Here is a 24471-nt window from a genome sequence, read left to right as displayed (position 1 = left end):
CATTCCGGCCCCTAATTGTTACTGCTGGGGCATAACAATTACATTTCTACACATTAAAGCGTCATTTAATCTGAAACACTGACTATATAGTGAACTTTTGTTTCTTTTTGTTTACATGAACCAATATAAATTTCTTCACATAAACAGTACTTCAAGTACACATTTATCTAACATTATCTTAATTCAACAATCACTCAAGTTTAGTGTGGAGCATAAATCACATGCTTTAAACACAAGTGTATCACACACGGAATAAGAACTTATTCATCCATTTCAAGCAATAAACATAACTTATCTATTGGTCTTTCCAAAACACTAGTTTTAGTTTTCACAAAAGCACGTCTAACAAGACCTTTTGCATCAGAAACTGCCTTTTCAACTTTTCCCATCACCCGTGAACTTCTTGGTGCACCATCGTCCACTATAAGAACGACATGTCCTCCCTTCAGATTTTTCCTGATTTCACTCCACTTCTGCCTCTCCTGCAGAAGCGGCAGGTACCCTGGTCCAGCATTTCCAGAAAATGTCAGACAGGTATTGTACCTGTTTCCACCTCTTCCTGGCATACAAGTCCTCTTTCTGAAACACTCCAGGAGGCAGCACTGGTTGGCTTTTCAGAAGAAGTAAATGGTTAGGTGTGAGAGCCTCAATGTCATGTGGATCATTTGACACTCTTATTATAGGTCTGCCATTTACAATAGCCTCAACTTCACAGAACAATGTGTGGAGACGTTCATCATCAAGAGGCTGCTGTTTCAGTATCTGGTTAAGAATGCTCCTCACAGAACGAATCTGCCTCTCCCAGATGCCTCCAAAATGTGAACCTGCTGGTGGGTTGATCGTCCAAAGGAATCAGTTTCGAGAGAATTAGCAACTTCTATATGAATTGCTCTGACTGTGAGACATGTGAACAAGACCCCATACCTCTTGACCATACTCCTCCCACACTTGACCTCAAAGGGTCCGAAATAGTCTATTCCTACAATAGTGAACGGAGGATTGTCTGGTATCAGGCGATCTCGTGGCAGATTTGCCATTCTCTGTTCACCAGGTTTTGCTGATATCTTTCTTGATCCTGCATGACAGGATCAAGCTTGATGATGTGGCTGCTTCTTTTCAGCTTGTCACCTTTCTAAAGAGTCATCAGTTCATCACATAAGCCTTGCATTTGATACAGTTTGACAATTTCAATCTCTCCCAGTGCAATATCTTCAGTAGTGAGCAAAGATCCACTGATAGTTGTTTTGAACTTTTGCATCTGGTTTGCAACAATCTCAGTTTTCCTTTCATGACTCAGTCTCTCACTTGCTTGTAATGTGAGTAATTTGCGATGTACACTCAGATTGTGGAGCAGTTGTTTCAACTTCATCATCCAGGAAACTGCTCTTGTTAATCTGTGCCATTCTGAATAATGACAAATGAGCTTTTTAAGTGTATTCTCATATGCATTTGTAGCATTCGCACTCACTGCAGCTTTAACTTCAACAACATCTTTCTGTATCTCTTTGATATCAGGTGAAACTGGCCAGTGTTTCTCATCTTTCTTCAAAAAATCTGGCCCACCAGTCCAGTCCTGACACTTTATGAATGTGTCTGCATTCATGCCTCTGGATGCATGGTCGGCTGGATTCAGCTCAGAGTTCACATACATCCACTGACTTGGCTTAGTGTTGTCTGTGATAAGTGACACTCTGTTTGCTACAAAGGTTTTAAATCTAACATTCTCACTAGCAATATATCTCAACACAGTGGTACTGTCAGACCAAAACATGGATTCTTCCAGTGGCATTTGCAGCTCTTTTGTCATAAGCCTGTCCATTTTTACAGCGACAGCAGCAGCTGTCAATTCCAGTCTCGGAATTGTTGTTTGTTTTAATGGAGACACTCTGGACTTCCCAATGATGAATGAACAGTGAACTGAACCCTTTTTGTTTTTAATGAGAAGGTAGGTGACAACTCCATAACCTTTCTCACTCGTGTCCGCAAAGTGGTGCATTTGTGCAGATGTGACTTTTCCAAAACCAGCTGGTTTTAGACATCTGTCCAATGTGAAACCATGAAGTTTTGCAAGATCCAAAATCCTTTTGTGACTTTTGAGCCAGGTCAGCAGGGATATCTTAATCCCAGGAGACTTTCCTGCCACACAGCTCCTGCAGGATCATTTTAGCTGGAAGGATGACAGGTGACAAAAACCCTAACGGGTCATATACAGCACTTACAAATGACAGGATGCCACGTCTAGTTTATGGTGTATTCTTTGCATTAATTCTGACCTTGAAAACATCTGACTCTGTACACCAGTTCACTCCAAGGACTCTTCCGTCAGGTAATGCATCATGATCAAGGTCCAAATCTTTAACCTCTTTTGCTCTTTCTGACTCAGGAATGGAGGCTAGAACAGTCCTGCTATTACTCATCCATTTTGTAAGATGAAATCCTCCACTCTCACACAGTGCTGTCAAGTCTCTGACCACATCAACTGCTTGGGTTTCATCTGACACTGACAAAAGGCAGTCATCTAAATAAAAATTGTGCATGCTTTAACTGCAGCAGGTGCCATTTTGTCCTTAGCATCCTCAGCTGTCTTCCTTAATGCAAAGTTGGCACCGCTGGGAGAGGATGTCGCCCCAAACAAGTGCACAACCATTTTGTATTCTTTCAAGGGCTCATTCAGGTTTCCATTTGGCCACCAGAGGAATCGCAGGAGGTCTTGATCCTCTGGTGGTACTCTCACTTGATGATACATTGCCTCTATGTCTGACATTAAACCAATGTGGTCATGTCTGAATCTTGTTAACACTCCTATTAGTGTATTTGTTAAATCTGGTCCTTGTAAAAGTTCTGTATTCAATGACTTGCCCTGAAATGATGCTGCGCAGTCAAAAACTTCGCAAAGTTTCCCTTTTTGGGGGTGATATACCCCATGATGAGGTATGTACCACACACTATCATTTTCAGACACAGTCTCTTCTTTAGGTACTTCCACTGCATACTCTTTACCGATCAGGTCAGACATGAATCTCTGATACTCTTTATGAAAGTCTTTGTTTTTGACAAGTTTCCTTTCCAGGTTTTCTGCTCTCTGGAATTGTTGTGCCCCGGTGGCGCAACAATTTTCACTAGAGTTGTGTGTTGTTTCACAAGTTGTCATGTTTTCTGTGGTGCTTTTCTCACTGCTCTTAACAGCTTCATTATCATCTTCCCTTGTGACATGAAGCATGTGTAGGAACACACGTCCATCGCCTCTGCATTCCATTGAGGTTCTGTTCTTGCATTAATTACTCCTATCATCTGCAAGCTGACTGTTTTCAGGAAAGAGACGCCATGAAATCTCTCACCTCTTCACCTGACTTGTTTTGCTTTCAAGAAACCGTCAGATGGACGCTTCACAGGAGAACCCCTCTCCTTTATTTACAGCTTTGGATAACCATTTGTCCTCTTCCCCCACTCAAGATATTGACACTCCTTTCTCTCAGGTCAGTTGAGTTCATCATCAAATGAATCCACTCCAGAGTAAAAGTACTCTGGGCCTCTTCTCTGTTTTTCTAGCCCTCCTGCAATATTTAAATGCTTCAACCTAACTCGTGATCTCACCATCAGCCCATATTCCACTAATAACCCATTACTTAGTTATTCCATATTTCCTGTTACCTGTTGTTATTCATTCACCAGTGATTAATAAATAACATTTATTATTAGTGTATCTCCTACATTCTGCAAAGGAAGCACAGGGCAGAGTCAGGAAACACACAGTTGCAGGTAGGAACAGTCTGCCTCCACAACAAGAGCAGCCATATTTTTGCCGGAAGTTTGGTCCGACGTCACCCATGTACCCCTTTGTGTGTTACCCCAATAAGGCCCCCCCTTGCTACAGGTGAACCCAGAACTTAGAAACAGAACTGATATAAAACAATGCAGGAAATTCTAACTTTTTTTTTTTTTTTTAGATAATATTAGCATTGACCAGGTTTTGAGAATGTTCACCATAATTAATTATGAAAATAAATAAATAATGACAATAATGAATGATCAGATGAATAAAACAAAGTAAACATTGACCCAGCTACGAACTCCTCAAAACAGCTCCAGTACAGGATAATAGCTGGCTTAAGGGTAATCTCAACATAGTCAGTTATCACTCTCAAATATACCTCGGACTCAGTCAACAGGAGTCTCCTGTGTTCTTTACTTGTTTCTGAGCCACTGTCAAAGGTTGACTCAACTTCATGCTCCACTTCCACTGGTAAGAAGTTAGCTTGCAACAGCATATTTCTGTGGACAACCCTCTCTTGACTGGTGGTGAGATTTTTAATATGGTAAGTATGGCACCTTGAGTCTTTGGAAACAACTGTGTAGAGTGTAGACTCCCACCTGTCAGCCAACTTCCTGTGTCTGCGTCCACCCTTATCTGCCAAGAGAACCTGATCCCCTTCTTCAATATCTGTGCCCTTAACCCCTTTGTTATACAGGTCTGCCTGTCGTCGTTGGCTGGGATTGGCATTGACCTGGGCCAGTGTGAGGGCTTCCTTGAGGTCATCTCTCATCCTTTTGACATAACTGTCATAGTCCGTGATGTCATTATCTCTCTCCACATTGCAGAAGATCACATCTACTGGCAGTCTGGGAATGCGTCCATACATCAGGTAAAAGGGAGCATAGCCAGTCGACTCATGAGCTGTACAGTTATATGCAAAGGTCAGCGTTTGTAGCATCTGCGGCCATCTTTGTTTATCTCTGGGGGGTAAAGCACAGATCATATTCCCCAAGGTTCGGTTGAATCTCTCAGTGTGGCCGTTCCCCATGGGATGGTAAGGGGTTGTCCTTGACTTTTTTACACCGGCAACCTGCAACAGCTCCTGAATCAACTGGCTTTCAAAATTTGCACCCTGGTCTGAATGGATCCTTTGAGGGAATCCATAGACACAAAAGTACTTATCCCACAACTGATGTGCGACATGCGTTGCTGACTGGTCAGAGCACTTGAAGGCGTGGGCCATTTTAGTGAAGTGGTCTGTTGCCACTAATACATCCACACTCCTTCCTTTAGCATCCTCTGCAGACCAGAAATCCAGACAGACTAGTTCCAAGGGGCTTGTGGTCTTAATACTTTCAAGCTTGGCTCTTCCTTCAGGTTCCAGGTCTTACTGACAACACAATGCTTGCAAGTCTTGACGTACTCTCTGACATCACGCTCCATATCAGCCCAAAAGAACCTCTGCCGTACCAGATACAAAGTCCTGCTCTGACCTTGATGGCCAGCATCATCGTGAACGCCTCGCAGAACACCGCTGACCAAAGAGGTGGGTACCATGTACTGATGGCGCTTCCTACCTAGTCCTGGAGCTCCTGGAGTGAGAAGACAGGCAGGGTGCTTTGGCCTGGTGGGATGAGTTGCTCCATATCCTGCGCAAGACAAGCGACCACCCTTTGTTTGGACCCCTGATCCCACTCAACATGTCCTGCCAACACTGCAGACACCTCAACATCAGTCATAGAGCAGCATTCGAAACTCTCTAGTCAAAGTGGGTGTTCGACGCTCTGGTGGTTGGCGCCAGCCCTGAACACTTCTTGAACAACACCCTCTCGAACTTGTTGAGACTCCTCCAAAAGCTCGGCATATAGCTCCTTTATGAGCCTTTGGCTGACACGGGTTTGAACGAATGGCTGCCTGCTCAGAGCATAAGCGACGATGTTCTTGCTACCAGGTATGTATTTGATGCTGAAATTATATGGCGGTAACTTGGCTACCCACCTTTGCTCACACGCATCGAGTTTGGGTTTTGTGAGGATACTCAGTGGATTATTGTCTGTCCAAACAGTAAAGGTGTGCCCTTTTAGCCAATAGCTAAATTTGTCACAGACGGACCACTTCAATGCCAAGAACTCTAGGCGGTGCGCAGGATAGTTGCACTGAGCGCGGGTCAGTGCTTTGCTGGCAAAGGCAATAGGACGTGCCTTGCTGTCGCCATCCTGGAGCTGAGATAACACAGCGCCTAAGCCATCCTGGGAGGCATCAGTACAAAGAATGAATGGTTGGTTGAAATCAGGGTGTGCCAGTACGACAGACTCCAGGAGTGCAGCTTTCAGACGTTCAAATGAGTTGTGGTGCTCCTCTCTCCAGTCACTGGGGTGCAGTTTCCTGAACGCAGCAGCGCCTCTTGCATTCCCTCTCTTTCCTTTTGGTGCTGCAGTCAGTGCAAATAGAGGTTTGGCTATGCGGGAACAATCAGGAATGAACTGCTGATAGTACATGATCATACCCAAGAATGACTTGATCTTTCTTTGGGACGGTGTAGCGCCATCTTCCATCATAAGATCAGACTCAGACATGGAGGCGATTGCCTTGACCTTATCTGGGTCGGTCGACACACTGTTTTCATCCACAATATGACCCAAGAATTTCACGCTCCTCCTCAGTAGCTGACATTTTTTTAGGGGCCAGCTTTAGTCCATGAACACGAAGTCTGCTGAAAACTGTTTCAAGCCCCCTGAGAGCTTCAGCTTCGTTGGGAGCATACACAAGCACATCATCCAGGTAACAGAGTAGAGTTAGGAAGTTCTCATCTCCAAATATGCCCATCAGTAGTCTCATAAAGCTTGCAGGGCTGTTGCATATCCCCTGTGGGAGTTTATTAAACTCATAAAGCCCCATAGGTGTTGTGAAGGTTGTGAGTTTTTTGTCCTCTTCTGCCATGGCAATGTTATAAAAGCTAGATGTGAGATCCATTGCACTGAAAATGGCATTACCTCCCAGAGCTGCCAGACAGACAGATTGATGGGGCAAGGGATGTGCATCTTTGATTGTGCGTGCATTCAACCAGCGATAATCCACGCAGATCCTGAGATCCCCGTTCCTCTTCCATACAAGCACTAATGGGGAAGCCCACACGCTGTTGGACTTGCGAATGATCTCACGTTCCTCCATCTCCGTGAGAACCTGTCGGAGCTTGTGATGTTCCCCTGGTGGAACACGCCGGTACGGGAGTCGCTGGTCGGACAAATGGATCCGATGGACCAAATCGTTAGCCATCCCACAATCAAGCTTGCTCCTTGAGAAAATGTCCTCATACTTTTGTATCAGTTGCAACAGTTGTGACTTCCAGTGGTCTGTCCCCTCACATGAATCAATATCCAGATCATCCAATCCCAGATTACACAAGCTGTCACGAAAGTTGGGACATGGTGGAGGATCTGAGCTGTGGGCTGATTCACCACATACTGTCTGGTTCTGCATTCTGACCTCTGCAGTTGATGTTTGCTCAGAGGCCACATCCAGATCCTCAATAGCAATGCAGGAGGACACATCTGCTACCTTGGTGTGGCACTTTAATGTGACAGCCTTGTCAGACGTGTTCAAGATTCGGACTGGGATCCATCTCTCACCATTCATAGAAGCAACAGATTGACAGACGATGATGTTTTTCTTGTGGATTTGTTCTTCGATGGCTCAACCAGAACAGCGCTGCCTTCAGAGAGGGGTGAGACTCCAGGTAACTTACCCCAAACCAGGTGCTCTTGCTTTGGGAGAAGAGTTACTGCTTGCACCAGCTTGACAGACCCGATAAAATCTGGCATAGTGTCACCTTTCCATCTGTTGATGCCAGACAACATGTTAAGAAACTGCATTATCTCAGGTGCGTTTGTAGACTGAGGTTTGCTCAGAACCTGCCAGAAATGGGGAGACTGTTTAAACTGCTTCAAGAGATATTTAATGACATTTGTGCCCAAAATCAACTGATCTTTCTGCCCCGAAAACCACTAAAACAGGTACAATAAATGTACAACCATACACTTCCATCTTCAGGTTGTGAATGGATTTGGGCCTGACTTGGGTTCCACCACAGCCAACAAGCACAACATCAGGATGGGCAGAGTTGGTCTCTGATACTGAACCAACATTCTTAAGCATCTGTTCAGCCTCTTCACTAATGGTGCAAGCCAGGGAGCCCGTGTCTAGCAGAGCTTGTAATGACAGTTTATCATCCACCTGTGCACTGGCATAGAATAGGCTGTCAGATTTATTGAGCTGGGTTATGTTCTGGAACAATACAATGGCACCAGGTGGAGCAGATTTTAGGCTTTCTGCATAAACTGACTGCATATCTTCACTAGGATTGAGGGTCTCGTCAATGTCACTCACACTGTCCCCTCCCATGCGTGAGTGATTTAGTGTCCCTGATCAGGTGAGTTGTTGCCCTGCAGAGTAGCAGTGACCTGGGGGCAATCTTTTCATCTATGTTCTAGTCCTAAGCAGCTCAAACATCTCCGTTCTCTCATGCAGTGTGTTTGTGTTGAGTGGGAGCTGTTACCACAAACTCTGCATGAGGCAAACTGAGCTGATGGGATGAACTGAGGTCCAGCAGCAGGGGCAGACTGGTTGGTATGTTCTAAGACTCTCTCTAGCATACTCAACACACGTTCCAGAGCACCTGATTCTGAAGCAGCTGCTTCATTTGACTTGGTTGGGTTAGTTTGGGTGCATTTGGCCGTGTTCACTTGGGCAAAATCAGTGTCGGGTTCAGGGGAGCTAATGGATGCTGTAGCTGTAGTTACCTGCAGAACGTGTGCTTTGGCCGTGGTTACATTTGGTCTTTTAACTTGACACTCTCTTTGATGTTCATCGATGACCTCCTGCTCCTCTGTGAGAGACCAGTTACTTATGGGCCTTCACTTGAAAACACAAGCAAGACTGGGGTCAGGACAGTTTCTAATGAACATCATAGCTATTTCTGCATCCATATTGTCCATTTTGCTCCCTTGGCACTTCAGGTGTCTGTCTGCTGCCTCAGCAGCTGTATTTAGCCTAACCCAATAATCTACTGGTGTTTCTTTTGCCGCTGGCTGTGTGGCATAAAAGTCAGCCAATGGTAAACAAGACCCAGGGGTTTCACTGAAATAACCTCTCAGTATGCTGTAGATTGTCTCGGGATTAACAACTGTGCCAGATGACGAACTGCTCTTCAGTCCTACTTTGACAATACTTTTAGCTTTGCCAAGAAGATGACTCAGAATCTCATCTCTATGTTCGTGGGTCGAGAACTGTTTCTTGTGCAAATACACCTCCATCATATCAATCCACTCCTGAATGGAATATTTTTAATCTCCATCGCCACGATACATGGGAGGTTCCTTCACATCTGATCTGACGACCAGGCTCACCTTGGAAAGGTCAATGGTCGTGTCTTGTGCTTCAACCCTTGCTGAACTAGCTGCAGGGGACTGCTGTGAGGTGAATGGGGACTGACTGGCTAGTAGACGACTGGCTATTGATTCACCTATCTGGCTCCCCAACTCACCAATGAGATCACGTAGCTGTTGGACTGTGTTCTCAGTGTTAGCAGCAGGTGTGGAAAACAAGGGCTCAAGTGGAGGGGTGTCAGTGAAATCATCTGAATCTAAGGGCTCTTCATTAATTAACACTGTAGACTTACTACAAACTACCCCATCTGTGTTGAATAAACCCCTGTTCCTATCAAAAGCTGGCGTAGATACATTAAAGGTATTCTGACCTCTGCCTGCCATATCACACAAATTTAATGCACATATACAATAATGGGGAAAAAAAACCCTCAGAAATAAGTTTTACAGATATCACAGAAAATGCAACTTGTATCAATATGACTCCTTGGTTAGTTATTGATTTTTTTTCTGAATGCCTGTGTTAAACAGTCTTAGCAAACACTTCAGCAACTAACAGGATCCACAGGTCCACCAACTTGATATCCCAGATGTCACAAGCACACAGCAGAACCTCGGCGATCGGTGGCGGCTGACCAATGGATCCGGGTCACGGCACCAGTCTTATGTAGCAGTTGTGAAATGGTTGCTTATAGGCTGAAGGATGACAACACCATGGATCGGAGTTTGTTCATTTATTCTGCAAAGGCAGCACAGGGCAGAGTCAGGAAACACACAGTTGCAGGTAGGAACAGTCTGCCTCCACAACAAGAGCAGCCATATTTTTGCCGGGAGTTTGGTCCGACGTCACCCACGTACCCCTATGTGTGTTACCCCAATAAGGCTCCCCCTTGCTACAGGTGAACCCGGAACTTAGAAATAGAACTGATATAAAACAATGCAGGAAATTCAAACTTTTTTTTTTTTAGATAATATTAGCATTGACCAGGTTTTGAGAATGTTCACCATAATTAATTAGGAAAATAAATAAATAATGACAATAATAATGATGAATAATGAATGATCAGATGAATAAAACAAAGTAAACATTGACCCAGCTACACATGTAATCATCCATCCATAATAGGGTGACTTGATGCGGGGTCAGAGGTGCACTGACTCCAATGGTCATCGCTATGCCCATCAAGATTTCATTGGGGAGGGGGCGTGTCAACATGGCCACTGTGTAGACACGTCTTTGCCAGCTCCTGTATATTTAATCATTAATAGTACACCAAACGTCATTTTACTCGACTACTTCGGTTGTTTTTTATTTTATGACGATTTATGAAACATTCAGGTATGGCTGGGAAAGCTAACTCTCGCCTTGACCGCTCAAATCGAGCTCAACCTCGGCACGTTAGCGAGAAGGCTAACCACCCGCCGTTACCCAAGCATGGCGACGAGGAGGAGGAGGGGGACCTATGCCTGTCAGCGGTTATCAAACTTATTGAAACTTTCCGCAGTGAAACCCGCTCTTCGATGAGCACTCTGCAGTCTGTTATAGAGTCATTCGGGGTACGTATGACGGTGGTGGAAACCTCGCTACAGGATTGTGATGACAGGATTAGTACACTGGAGGCGAAGTGTGAGACTTTGGAGAAGTGCAACAAGCTGCTAATGATGAAAACCAAGGACCTCGAGTCAAGGAGCCGCCGCCAGAACGCTCCCGGCGGGTCGAGCTGACGGCACCACCGACAACGGGTGACTCTTCATGGGCTCACGGTTTGTTTCCCCCCATGACAGCCCCACAGACTATCCAATATGGGTGGCTTAAATCTGTTTCACAACTGTTTAAAACTGTGTTTTCCCATTTAAAGCCGCCATTTCAATTCAATTCAATTTAATATATTATATTATTTGATTAAGTGTGATGAGTGCTGAAAGTATTTCATTTTGAATCTGTATACAGATAATGTCCATGACAAGTTTTCTTTTCTTTTTCTCTAGACGTTTGGTGCTATATATTGTTAGGTTTGGAGCACTGGTTTAGTGCAGTTAGGATACACCGTGTGAGGTGTAGTAGACGCTTCGTTTGGGGAGGCGTTTGGGGTGTAGAGGGTGGGTGGGCTGGGGTTTTGTTCTTCTCCACACTGTTTTCACTGTTTTTATGTCTTATTTTTTGTTTGGTCAGAAGGTTTTCTCCACAGAGTCTTGACATAATATCCGGGGTTTTCGGCCAGATTTATTGTATCTGCCGATTGGGATTATGGTTGACAACACGACAGTTAGACTTTGGTCCTGGAATGTCCATGGGATTCATGGTCCTATTAAACGCAAGAAAATACTTATCTATTTAAAGAGAGAAAATGTTCAAATAGCTCTGATCCAAGAGACTCATTTGGATGACAGCGAACATTCAAAACTAAAGAGAGAATGGGTGGGCCAGATTTATTCCTCCTCTTTTACCACTAGGAGCAGGGGTGTGGCCATCCTGGTTCATAAGTCCTTGCCCCTGACAGGGGTGGAGGTTAGAGCTGATAGTGCAGGCAGGTACTATCAGGGATACCCCCCCTGTCCGTTCTTCAGTCTTTTTTACTGGAGTGTTTTCCTTGTTCTCAGATTGGATTGTTGAATCCTCTGTCATTGCTGGCGACTTTAACCGTTACCTAAATCCATGGCTGGATAGATCTAGTAAAAAAGTTCAATCTAATACAGGGCAGGGCCAGTCTTTACTTGGCTGCTGCAATGACATCCATTTTATAGATATGTGGAGGACTCTCCATCCCACTGATAGGCAGTATACATTTTATTCTAAGGTTCATAATTCATCCTCTAGAATTGATTATTTTTTTACTCCTAAATCTGCACTGCAGAATGTGCGCTCCTGTTCGATAGGTAATATTATCATTAGTGATCACTCACCAGTATTTTTAGTCATGTCCAGTAAAGTACAATGCCCCAAGGCACAGTGGTGGTCCCCAAATCATCTTCTGAAAAACTGAATTTTAAATCGCATCTTACTGAACAGTTCAAATATTTTATCACTGAAAATGACACCCCTGGTGTTTCTCCTAGTCTGCTTTGGGAAACCGCTAAGGCTGTTATCCGTGGTCTTACTGTATCAGTCTCAGCAAGCGTAAAGAAAAAACAGAGGGCAGAACAGCAGAAGCTTGAACAACAATTATGTAATCTGCAGGGAGAGTTTAACCTCAACCCGTCAGAGGATTTGAGACTTCAAATTGATGTTACTACTGCAGCTCTGGACACTCTCCTCTCTAAAGAGGCTCAAAGATCCATTTTGTTTGCGAAGCAAAAGATGCATGAATTCGGGAACAAATCAAGTAAATACTTAGCAAATTTAGTTAAGGCAAGGGCTGATTCCTAGGCCATCCCAGTTATAAAAGACAGATCAGGCAAAAAAGTCTATGATAACAAGAATATTAACAACTCATTTTCAGAATTTTATGAAGGTTTATATAATTCTGAATGTGGTAGTAATTTGGAGACCCTGATGAATACATTTTTGTCATCCATCAATCTTCCTCGAGCTTCTGATACACAAAAAGAGCTGCTGAACAAGCCGATTACAAAAGAGGAAGTCATGCAGGCTGCCAAGAATTTACAAAATAACAAGGCCCCAGCGCTGGACGGTTTGACTCCTGAATTCTATAAAGCTTTCCAGAACCTGCTGAGTGATCCCTTGCTCAAGATGCTGTCTTACTCCTTTGAATCTGGAGCTCTTCCTAATACTATGATGGACACAAATATTTCATTAATCCTTAAAAAAAACAAGTCTGCGGATGAATGTGCTTCCTACAGGCCAATTGCTCTGCTGGATGTGGACCGAAAATTACTTGCTAAAATACTGGCCAGAAGGCTTGAAAGTATCCTCCCAGATATTATTTCATTAGACCAGACTGGTTTTATTCTAGGTCGTAACCCTAAATCTTATACAACATAGCACACAGTCAAAAGTCAAATCTCTTGTGATTTCCCTTGACGCAGAGAAGGCCTTCGACAGGATTGAATGGCCTTACCTGTTATATGTTCTCTCTAAATTTAACTTTGGTGATAATTTTATTAAATGGCTATCGCTTCTATATGCTGCCCCTCGTGCCTCGGTTATTACAAATGGCATGAGATCCCCTGCATTCACAGTGAGGTGGGGCACTAGACAGGGCTGTCCAATCTCCCCTCTTTTGTTTGCTCTCGCCATGGAGCCCTTGGCAGAGGCCATTAGAACTGATCCATTAGTGACTGCCATACAGGTGGGTCCTCTGCAGCACAAAATTTCGCTTTACGTGGACGACGTCCTTCTCTATCTGAGTAACCCTGAGGCTTCTATTGTAAGAGCAGTGGAGATAATTAGATCTTTCGAAAAAAATTTCAGGCTATAAGGTTAATTACTCTAAATCCGAGGCAATGCCAATGACCCCTTATGTGTCATGGTCTTCAAATTGCTCTGTCCCTTTTCGTTGGTCCCCATCAGGTTTTGTCTACTTGGGCATACATATTACTCCCTCCATCTCTGGCCTGTACAAAGCCAACTTCGTGCCCCTAATTCGTAGGATTAAAGAAGACTTAGCCCGCTGGACGGCTCTTCCACTGTTCTCTTCTGGGGAGAGTAAACCTCTTCAAAATAAACATACTTCCTCGGTTGTAATACCCCTTTCAAATGATCCCGGTTCTTTTAACAAGGAAATCACTTTCAGTTTTAAATAGCTCTCTATCTTCCTTCTCTGGAGAAATAAACGTGTTAGGCTGAAACTCACCACCCTACATCGCCCTTTCGAGGAAGGGGGTCTGGCGGTGCCGAATATTAAACGTTACCAAATTGCTTGCCTTTGTAGTTATTTATGGCATTGGTTCAGAGGTGACCCTGATTCTACATGGCTCACTCTAGAAGCTATCCCAGTGGCCCCTATTCCTCTCCGTAACATTTTATATGTGTCTAAGAAATGGACACAGCCTAATGTAAAAGGCAACTTTTTGTTACAGAATGCTATAAGGGTCTGGAGACTGGCAAGAAAACTTGAGGGCCAGGAGGGCTTCATTTCTCGCTTCGTACCTATCCGCTTAAATCCAGACTTCCGCCCTGGCTTGATAGACCACGCCTTCTCCTCGTGGTCCAGTAAGGGTATAGAGACTGTGGGTGATTTGTTGATAGATGATGTTGTGGTGTCTTTTGCGCAGCTGAGAGACAAATATAATCTCCCACAGAACCATCATTTTAGATACCTACAAATACGTAGCTTTATTACCTCTATTATTAAACTACACCCTAATGGGTTTTCTCTTTCGGCTGTGGAGGAGGCCATCCAAAACCCAGGCTCCAGAAAACTTATTTCCAGGTTTTATAGGGCCCTATCAAGCCCAAATAACGTATGTACGGCTCATGTTAGGGCTCTTTGGGAAGCCGATTTTGGAGAGGCTATTTCAGATGAGGAGTGGGACCGTGTTTGGTCGAGCTCCACAGGCTGCCTGTTTACCAACAAAGCTAGGGAGTTGCAGTTTAAGGTTGTACACAGGCTTCAAATTACTCCTGTGAAACATAACAAATTCAATCCTCTGCTTTCAAAATACTGTAATAAATGTAAAATTACCGAAGGTTCGTATTTCCACTGTATTTTTGAATGCCCTCTTATTAATGACTTTTGGATCAAAGTGTGTAAAGAAATTGATATTATTTTCAAGAGGAAACTAGCCCTGGAACCTATTTCCTGTATCCTGGGAGTACAACCAGCAGCTTTGAACCTCAGCCCCCCTTCACTGAAGCTGCTTAAGGTGCTGCTGTTTAATGCAAGGAGATGTATTCTTCTACAGTGGATTTCAGACTCTGCCCCCACAGTCTCACACTGGATCCGGAGTATTATGGAATTTCTCCCCCTAGAAGCTATAAGCTTCTGGCTTAATGATAAACGTTTTTTCAAATCTGGGACCCCTTTCTAGAACATATTGGAGACGATGGGGCCCGGGCTCTCAGGAGTGGTCTCTGTGGTCTGGCATGGACTGAGGTTTCAGGATGCATTCCTAGATCTTGATGTGCTGTCGGCGTACTGCTGTGTTTGATGTGTGACAGTTAAAGTCGCCAGCAATGACAGAGGATTCAACAATCCAATCTGAGAACAAGGAAAACACTCCAGTAAAAAAGACTGAAGAACGGACAGGGGGGGTACCCCTGATAGTACCTGCCTGCACTATCAGCTCTTACCTCCACCCAAGGGGCAAGGACTTATGAACCAGGATGGCCACACCCCTGCTCCTAGTGGTAAAAGAGGAGGTTTGATCTGCTGTGTTTGTGTTTACTTTGACTGTGTAAACCTTCTGTTTTTTTTGTTCTTTTTCGTATGTTTTTGTTTTTTGTTTTTTTTTTGCGTGTATGTGTGGAGAGTAAGTTCTAAAAAACAAAAAGAATAAGAGCTATATTTGTCAGGGATGTAAGTATTTGTAGGCATCTGTGTTCATGTGTTTCATGCTGTACTGACAAAGCGAGAAATAAAGAGCTAAATCCTCCAAAAAAAAAAAAAAAAAAAAGATTTCATGGGGGCTAAGTCCCGTTGTGGAGTTTGACGTGCTGCGAATAGCATACAGCACTAGCGGAAGGGCATCAGGCCATTTTAGCCCTGTTGTCATCATAGTCTTTGTTAATGGTGGAGTTCATTCTCTCCACTTGACCTGAGCTCTGTGGGTGATAGGGAACATGCAATCTCCACTGGCTCCCCAGTATTGATGCAAGACTATTTTTTGCAACAAAAGCAGGGCCCCTATCACTATTTATTCTCATAGTTACCTATAAATGCGGGATAAGCTCTTTTATCAAACATTCTACAACTGTTCATGCATCTTCTTTTCTTCTTTTCTTGATGGATACGCTTCCTCCCATTTGGAAAACATATCAGTGATTACAAGCAAGTATTTCTACCCTTGGCAACTAGGCATATGTACAAAATCAATCTGCATATTTACAAAAGGACCTGATGGCAGCGGCAAATGGTTATGGCTGATGGTATTACCTGCTCGTCTTGTCCGTTGACATATCATGCAATTATTCACCAGTGTTTGTGCAACATTTGTAATGCCTGGTGCAAACCACTGCGATCAGATTATGTCATTTATCCCCCCTTTACCCACATGTGTAGGCCCGTGTGCAACGCAGGGTAAAACATGAAGGAGAGAGCGGGGGCAGACCGGCCAGCCATCAGGGTGGAGCCACAAGCCAGACTCCTGTTGAGAACAACCTTTCCTGATCCATGTCTTTTTCTCCTCACCGTCAGCACGGTTTTGTGACACAGTGACATCATCAAAAGAGGGGAGAACAGGAAGTTCAGGAGGTTGAACTGAAGTACATTGATGTGCCACAGAGGATGAGGAAACGGCTGCCTGTTTGGCTGTGGCATCTGAAAAACAAATACAAATAAGAAAATATCAAAAATATATTCTAGTTCATATAGCTCTAGCTGTGATGTTCACATTTGTTAAACTGGAGTTCCCTTACACCAGGAGGGACTTTCACAGCAATCTTGTCCTTCTGTTGGTCAAAAAACTGTTTAAGCATTCTATAGATCTCTTGCTTCAACAGAATAACAATTTTTAATTACTATTTTATGGCATGCACATAAACCACTTTTATCACTTACACACTATCTTAAACCACCTGGGAGGTAAAACTGTTTATTTGGTTTTTAACTATTGGGTCACTAAGAAAAATTAACAGGACAGTTTAATACTGACTGAAACTCTCCACCTGTTCTGAAATTAATTGGTTAGTCTCTTGTAAAAAAGACTGTAAAGTAACTTTTTCAAATATGAATATGTAATATATATAATATATAATAATATGTTCAAGTTTCTATTTCAATAATAAAATCCCCTTTGGGTTAATTTTCTGTGAACTGTTTAATCTCTGTGTGATGTAAAATAATGAGCAGATCAGAGGAAACTGTCAGTTTATTGTTTTGTTTATTGACCTGATGATTTTATAACAGATCAGTAACACATGTTTGTGAATCAGTTTAAACTTGAGTTTAGGAAAGATCCAGACGGTTCAGTTCTTCATGTTTTTATTGTTCAAATTTACACAAAACAGAAAAATGTCAGTGACTAATAACGATACTAAAGAAGTACAAACAATGAGTTAGTGTTGGTTAATGAGTTAAAGTACTGATTAATGACAAAAGTATTCAGCTAACTGATCTAAGATTGCAGGAAATAGTATAAATGATCTCTGGTTATGCCATTGGTTTAGTATAGGTGATGTCAGGGACAGTCATCAGGGCTGGTGTGGCCAGGGCTGTTTGGCATACTGGATGGTGTCGAGTGCAGCTCCGATGTCAGAGTTTTTGGCCAGAAGGTGTCGTGTCACCGGAGCTCGGGTGAGTCCACTCCTCATCAGTCTCTACTCACCTGAAGATGACACAGTCCCAGTCTGGTTACCTACCGGTTTGTACTGGCTCATACTAAGTAACAGATGGTTATTCTAGTCTCACATAGACCTAAGTCAGTATCAGACCAGTCTAATGTGAGTCTGATTCAACATCTGTGATTACACGATAACGTACTGGCATTCTACTGACCCTTTTTTTTCTATATGATATTTTAACTCACTATACTTTGATGTTTCTATCGTTCGATTTAGATTTAGACTCAAAGATTTTTATGTTTTTTAACCGAGTATACTAAACTACGACATTTTTATGACTTCTTATGCCATTTACCATACAACTGACCTTTGACCCCTCTATGGCACCACCCTCACTGTTGCCTCTGTCCATCTCCACATTATCCTCCTCCAGTGCAAAAAGGGGTGTGACACACTGCCTGTCCACCTCAAAAGATCCTGCATGAAGGACAACACTCAAGAGGAACGGGAAGCTGAAGTCAAAAGGGCAAAAGAGTCGCAGAGAGAGTGGACCAGGGTTGGCAGATGCTGGGAATACGAGACTTTGTCCTCCTTGGTTCCAGATAAGGCTTGCCAATCACTGGTCGAACACATGAAAATACATTTTGTCCAGGTGAATGAAGCTGAACTGCTGCTGGTGAGTAAAGAGAAATTGTAGACTTGGTGTTTAGGCATTCTGTGGAGAAAGTTAGTTGAAATATTTAATCTAGTCTAGATACTTTTTGTGTTAGTTGTTGTGAGACCATTGAAGTAAAGTAGCTATCAAGTGAGTTTCTGCCAAGCCAGGTGTGTTGAATAGGCTTGTGTTGAATGAGGAGCAAAGGACTCTTTGTGCTCAGTGAAGAAGAGGAGATACCGCAGGTTGCAGAGGGGAGATTGGTTATGCTTATGATTTATTTGACATTTAAGCTGACTCTTTTTTGATGTGTCAAATCTACATTTCCTATATGAACCTGTGATGCATGTCAGCTCTCAGAGGAAGGAGGAGTCCTGGTCTGAGCACCAGGGTCTGCTGGAGGAGGCCAAAGAATGGATCGAGGAAGCTTGCCGTAAGCTGCAAAGTAGCGAGCAGTTATCGGAGAAGCACATGACGATTTACCGGTACTTCTGCATGCGGCCCTGATGATTACGCACCGGAAATCGGAACACACAGCTGTGGATTTCAAGGTAAGCGTGCGTTGGCTCAGTTGGCTCAGTTTCCCTGCAACTTTGACTCCCGTACATTGAAAGTTGTTTGTGTCCTTGCCTACAAAAATAATCCCCCATCACAGGTGACTGACTGGAACGACAGGCAGGTGGGCGTCGGTGCTGGGGTGTTGCTCCGGTTCAAGGAAAGACACAGTGGTAATCAGTGCAGAAGAGGATAGGGTGAGTTGAGCGTTTTTATTTTAACATTAAAGTCAAAAAAACATTTCCACAAGATGGCAGACTTGAAAAACCAGCTTGGCATTTCCTTTCCCACCGACAGTGGTTTGATGCCTACTTCACGGGCATCAGGCCGCTCTGCCTGAAGAGGCAAGCTCAAGCGCAGGGTGACAAGGGCTGCTTTTTCGTTGGTAAGAAGGGAGGTCCCGTGGCCAATGCCAGGTCCGACTTGGACCACCTCTGGAATCAGTGAGTGTACTTTACATTTCTTAAACCGGGTTGAGGCAATTTCACTCATTAAGTGACCGGAACTAGCAGGTTGCTTATGTAACCTGTAACTGGTAATTATTATTCCTAGTATTGTTAATTAACTTGTTCTTACAGGTCAGACAAGGCATATTGCAACCATTGAACATCAACAACTCTGACTTAAAACTTCCTTTTCTCTCCCTCTCTCTGTTTTCCTTTTCCCCCTCTCTTCTACGACACAGCTGTAAGAAAATCAGGGAAATCTGCTGTCTGGTACATGCCAGGCCGCGGGGACGTCCTCCAGAGATCAAAGGTAAACATTGCCAGTTTCGGTGCTGTAGCAACTCATAATGTAATAATGGCTAATAATGTAATAACGGCTCATAATGTAATAATTTAAATGTAATAAAAGTTCATAATGTAATAATCGGCTCATAATGTAATGAAATCACGGACGTATAATGTAATAAGGGCTTTGCGCATAATGTAATAATGTAATAACTTATTACATTAAGAGCCTTATTGATACCGCTCATAATGTAATAACAGCTCATAATGTAATAATAGCTCATGTAGTGAGAAAAGTGTTGCATTATCATCATTTTACCTCTCAAATAAAGCTGCAAGTAAAGCAAAAGGCATGGGCTTCAGTGCATTAGTAAACTAAATTAGTGAAACCAAGTATTTAATAGTAATTGCATTCTGACATTTTATTGATGTATAAAGTTGAGCCACTAGGTGGCACCCATGAGAGTTATTTTGGGCCTTTGAGAATGCCGTGCTCACTTCTACTGTGACTATTGCAGGTAAGCAGCACTATTTGTGACCTTTAAAGTTCAATTAATATCTTTGTTAAACCAAGCCATCCACCTTATCTGTTTAAATATTCTGTGTATTAAGATGTTTGTTGGGATAATGTTGTATGTTTTAGCTAGCGGCTAGGCTCCATCACCTATATTATTTATATTTTTCGTGTGTCAACACAAAATGTTTTCAGCCATTTTTGTAGTATAAAGAGCCAAAAGTCTGGGATAGGCGGACTGGTCGGGCCAATGGTGGGCATACACCTTATCATGAAGCAAGTTTTCTCTGCTCTACCTTTTCAGTCTGCCATCTGCCATCAACCAGCAACACTTAGAGGTACATCAAGGACCTTTGAAGCAGAGGGTGCTTCTTTATAATACTGGCTCTGATGCTGTCCCTGACTCTGACCACCATTCAAACCCTGACTCTGACCATCACTCTGACCCCAACAATGACCCTCATGGTGATTCCAGTGATGTCTTTCATGGTGACTCATGTGATGTCCCTTATGGTGACCCCAGTGATGTCCCACATGGTGACCCCAACGCCGTCCGTCACACTGACCCTGATATTATTCCTTATGCATGTCCTACAGTGCCAAAACATATCTTTCATGCTGACCCTGACACTGAGAGCTAGTGTTCAGAGAGCTAACACTGCCATTCCTATCAAGAATTTATATACGGGATTCTTTGCTGGAATGTTTAAATATTGTGATGGATGAAGACTGCTGCAGTAGGGTTAATATGGATCCATCCAAAGGATATGTGTCGAATCACAAATATGCTGTAATCCACCTGGCATTTTGGCTGAAGAGCTGCCTGATGTTGGATGCAAGGCCACTATTACTATTCCAGCTGATTTATATAACCTACAAATACTTGCAGCACACTTAAAGACATTCATTGGTGCCAGTCCGACATCACAACTACCTGATGGCGACATGTGCTTTTCTTTTCTTGCAGTTCTCCATCTGTGAAAGTCCCACCTGAGGACCAATGGGAAGCTTTCATCAAATACTTCCCCGTAACAACCGGAGCCCTAGCCCCCGCCAAAGATGACAGGGTCAGTGCCGGATTCGGGGATGACCGTTCATTTTACTTCAAGTGGAGGTGTATGCAACTTGAACAGCGTTTGCTACATGTCTCAGGTAGGCACCAGCATTGTCTTTGGTACAGGTACTGTATGCTGTCTGTAAAAAATGCTTAGTGTCTTACTTTGATTGCACTCACTCATTGTTTGCAGAGAGGATGCTGCCCTAGCACAAATTATTCACATGTTTGAAAGTGGGATCGACACTGAGACAATGGATATGAGAGCTGAGAAGCCGGAGGTAGCCCTACTCTTACGAGAGCGATCAAAACTACCCTTGATGGATGGCGTGTTGTGCCGCAGGGTTCTCAACCAAAGAGGTGAAGCTTTTCATCAACTTGTCATACCTAGTAGTCACAAGGTGTTCATGATGAAGTGGGGCATATGGACATTGAAAGAATTTCGGAACTAGCCAGAGCTAGATTCTATTGGCCGATAATGGCTAGGTACATTGAGACAAAATGTAAAAGCTGTGATAGATGTGTTAGACGGAAAGCTAGAGTGCAAAAGGCATCAAAACTGGTTAACATCAATGTCAGTGGTCCCCTCGAGTTGATTTGTATAGATTTTCTGTCAATAGAACCTGACTCAAGAGACACTAGAAACGTACTGGTCATAACTGATCACTATACAAAATATGCACAGGCATATCCAACAAGAGACCAGACATCCAAAACTGTTGCCACAGTGTTATGGGAGAACTTCATCAGTCACTATGGTTTTCCCCGCAGACTACATAGTGATCAAGGAGCCTGTTTTGAGTCAGAAGTTGTAGCAGAGCTTTGTAGGCATGCTGGAATCTCCAAGTCTCGCACAACACCCTACCACCCGAGAGGGAATCCGGTAAGCGATTCAACAGAACGCTTGATCTCTTGGGAACTCTGGAGGAGAAAAAGAAGGAGGAATGGAGGAAATATGTTAGGCCCCTAGTACACGCGTATAATTGTACAAGAAATTATGTGACTGGGGAAGCTCCTTTTCTTCTCATGTTTGGCAGAGAGCCGCGTCTTCCCATTGACCTATGTTTGGGCATCAGCCCTCAAGGCCACAACCCCAAAACGCACTCACAATATGTGTGTGACCTGAAGAAAAGACTGAGACATGCATGTGAGCTAGCTTCAAGAAATGCTGAGAAAAGGCAGCTGTTGAACAAATGGCGCTGGGATGCTAAAGTGACCGCTCTGCCTTTGGAAGTGGGGGACAGGGTCCTTGTAAGGACCCTGAGTCTCGGAAAGAAGCACAAAATCTCAGACAAGTGGGAGTCCACTGTTCATGTTGTTGTCAAACAGCCAGATGAGAGTATCCCTGTCTATGTGGTCAAGCCTGAGGATGGAGAGGGCAGAGAACGGGTCCTGCATCATGACATGCTCCTTCCCTGTGGGTTCTTACCTACAATCTTGGAAGCGGATCGTGAAAATACTGAGGATTCCTTTCATTTTGAGTTGAAGACCATCTGGTGTTGAAGTGTTCAGAAATGTAAACAATCATTTGTTTCCACAAAGAAAGAAAGAGGGAAATATATTTTGTGTTTTTATTTTTATTTCAATCTAGTGATAAAGATTTAAGGTCATGCAGTTGTGGTTGTGTGTTGATGAAGTGTTGTGAAGATGAAGTTGATGCATTTCAGTTCAGAAGTTAATAGTTGTGAATAAACTGGATAGATAGTATACTGCTACCATAACCCTGGTAAATCCACTTATTGGTTACATAAACAGTGTGGAATGCAATATGTGGGTGAAACAGGTAAAACAATGCTTACCAGGTTCATCCAACACAGATATAATATTTCTAAAAAGAAAAACGCACAGACTCTTTTGGTAAAACACTTTGTAGAACACGACTGGTCTTCACTTACCTCCACAGTATTACAGTGTAATCCAAGATGGTCCACAGCCCAGAGAAGGAAAATAGATACAACATAAATATTTATTTTAAAAGCATAAATATGGTTATTTTGTTAAGAAGCATAAATGTGTTTTTGGATTAAAATGCATACATTTCATTAAGAGCCACTTAACACAGATTTGGCAATAATTTAATGGAAATGATTTTAAAAAATGCCTTTAAGAAATGTGATGACGCTTCCCCTTTAAGGCACTCGTTGCCCTGTGTTTACGCATGCTCCTGGCAGAGCTGAGCAGCAGAGCCAAGAGCAGAGGAGAAGCGAAGAGAAGCAGAGAAATTAACGAGTGAAATAGTTACAAAGACAGTTGCTTTAACGCCTGGAAAATAATACCCATCTACTTGGTGTTTCATGAGGACCATGTCTGAATAAGCCACAGCGGTTTTGGTGAGTTTCAGCTCGTTTTATGCTTCCTTGTACTGTTTGCACTTGAGTGAGTGACTGGTCGCTAGCAAAGCGCTAATAGCCTTAGCTAAAAAATGTGCGGAGAAAAGTCAAACTAAACTGTTTAGCGGCTAATAGTCTGCGGTTTATCAACCAAAGAGTTTTATTTCATGTAAAAAGAGGAGTTATACGGCCGAGCGGCAGGAGGAAAAGTACCCATGTCACTGTGTGGGGCCCGGTTACACCACGTAACAGTAACATTATGATTTAAACTCGCTGTAAAAGGTTATTTCATTTGCATGGACAGAGTAATTTATTTTGTTTATGGCCTGTTGTACAGGTCAGGTTTTTTTGCTTGCTCCTGAATGAAGTTTGACCAAAGAGAGACACTCTTCCTAGGTGCGGGAGACCACACATACGCACGCAGCCGTGGGACACAAGATGGCGAGCCAAACCCACAGACTTCGTTCGTAAAAGACATCTTCATCTTCACCTTCATATTCATCGCTTCAATGAGGATTTGCCGGATGGATTACTGGTAAACTCGCTGCCGGAGAGGTAGGAGTGTTGGAGATATTTCTTTTGAACTGAACTGAGTTGGAAAAATAACTGAACTGAACTTAAACTTTATTGAACTTGAACTGAAGTGTTACACCCTACTGAAGTGTTACACCCTAACCCATACCTGCAGGATACCTTAGACACTGTCTGAACACTGTTATGTTTATTGTTCTTGTTTACTTTAAGTAAAGTACTGGCTTTAATTTTAAAGAACCTGGTCTCTGGTCTAATTTTAACCTGTCGCCCCACTCCATCAGAACCTAGAACTGGTCCAGTGGCTTTAATAGTGTGTCTGGCGGACACTAGTGCTACACACCTCCCGTGCCTTTTGGGGCGCGGGCTCAGTTCCCCTGCCCAAACCCTAAAATAATAAATCATACTTACCTAAAAAAGTTAACAACAATTCATACATACCTTAAAGACTCTACATTTATCTAAATTCATATGGAGATTATAACATTGGAGGAAAGGTGGAGGGACAAATGAAGTGAAAAGGACAATCTAAGAAGAAACCACTAAAGCTTAAGGGACACAAAATCGGGAGGGTGTAAAAGGAGGCTTGTAGGAGAGAGAGCTCACTTCTGCTCTGACCACA

At 43.2% G+C, this 24471-nt stretch overlaps 1 long non-coding RNA gene across 1 annotated transcript; it reads left to right on the top strand.

The window, feature by feature from the left end:
• The first annotated feature begins 21021 nt into the window (after positions 1-21021).
• LOC141014875 (uncharacterized) lies at positions 21022-23991 on the top strand. Its single transcript, XR_012180523.1, has 3 exons — positions 21022-21086; positions 21182-21348; positions 23715-23991. It is a non-coding gene; the product is annotated as an uncharacterized lncRNA (long non-coding RNA).
• The last annotated feature ends 480 nt before the right edge of the window (positions 23992-24471 follow it).

Source organism: Pagrus major, chromosome 19, assembly GCF_040436345.1.
Source record: "Pagrus major chromosome 19, Pma_NU_1.0".
NCBI classification, from domain to species: domain Eukaryota; kingdom Metazoa; phylum Chordata; class Actinopteri; order Spariformes; family Sparidae; genus Pagrus; species Pagrus major.
This window is presented reverse-complemented; position numbering and strand designations above follow the sequence as displayed.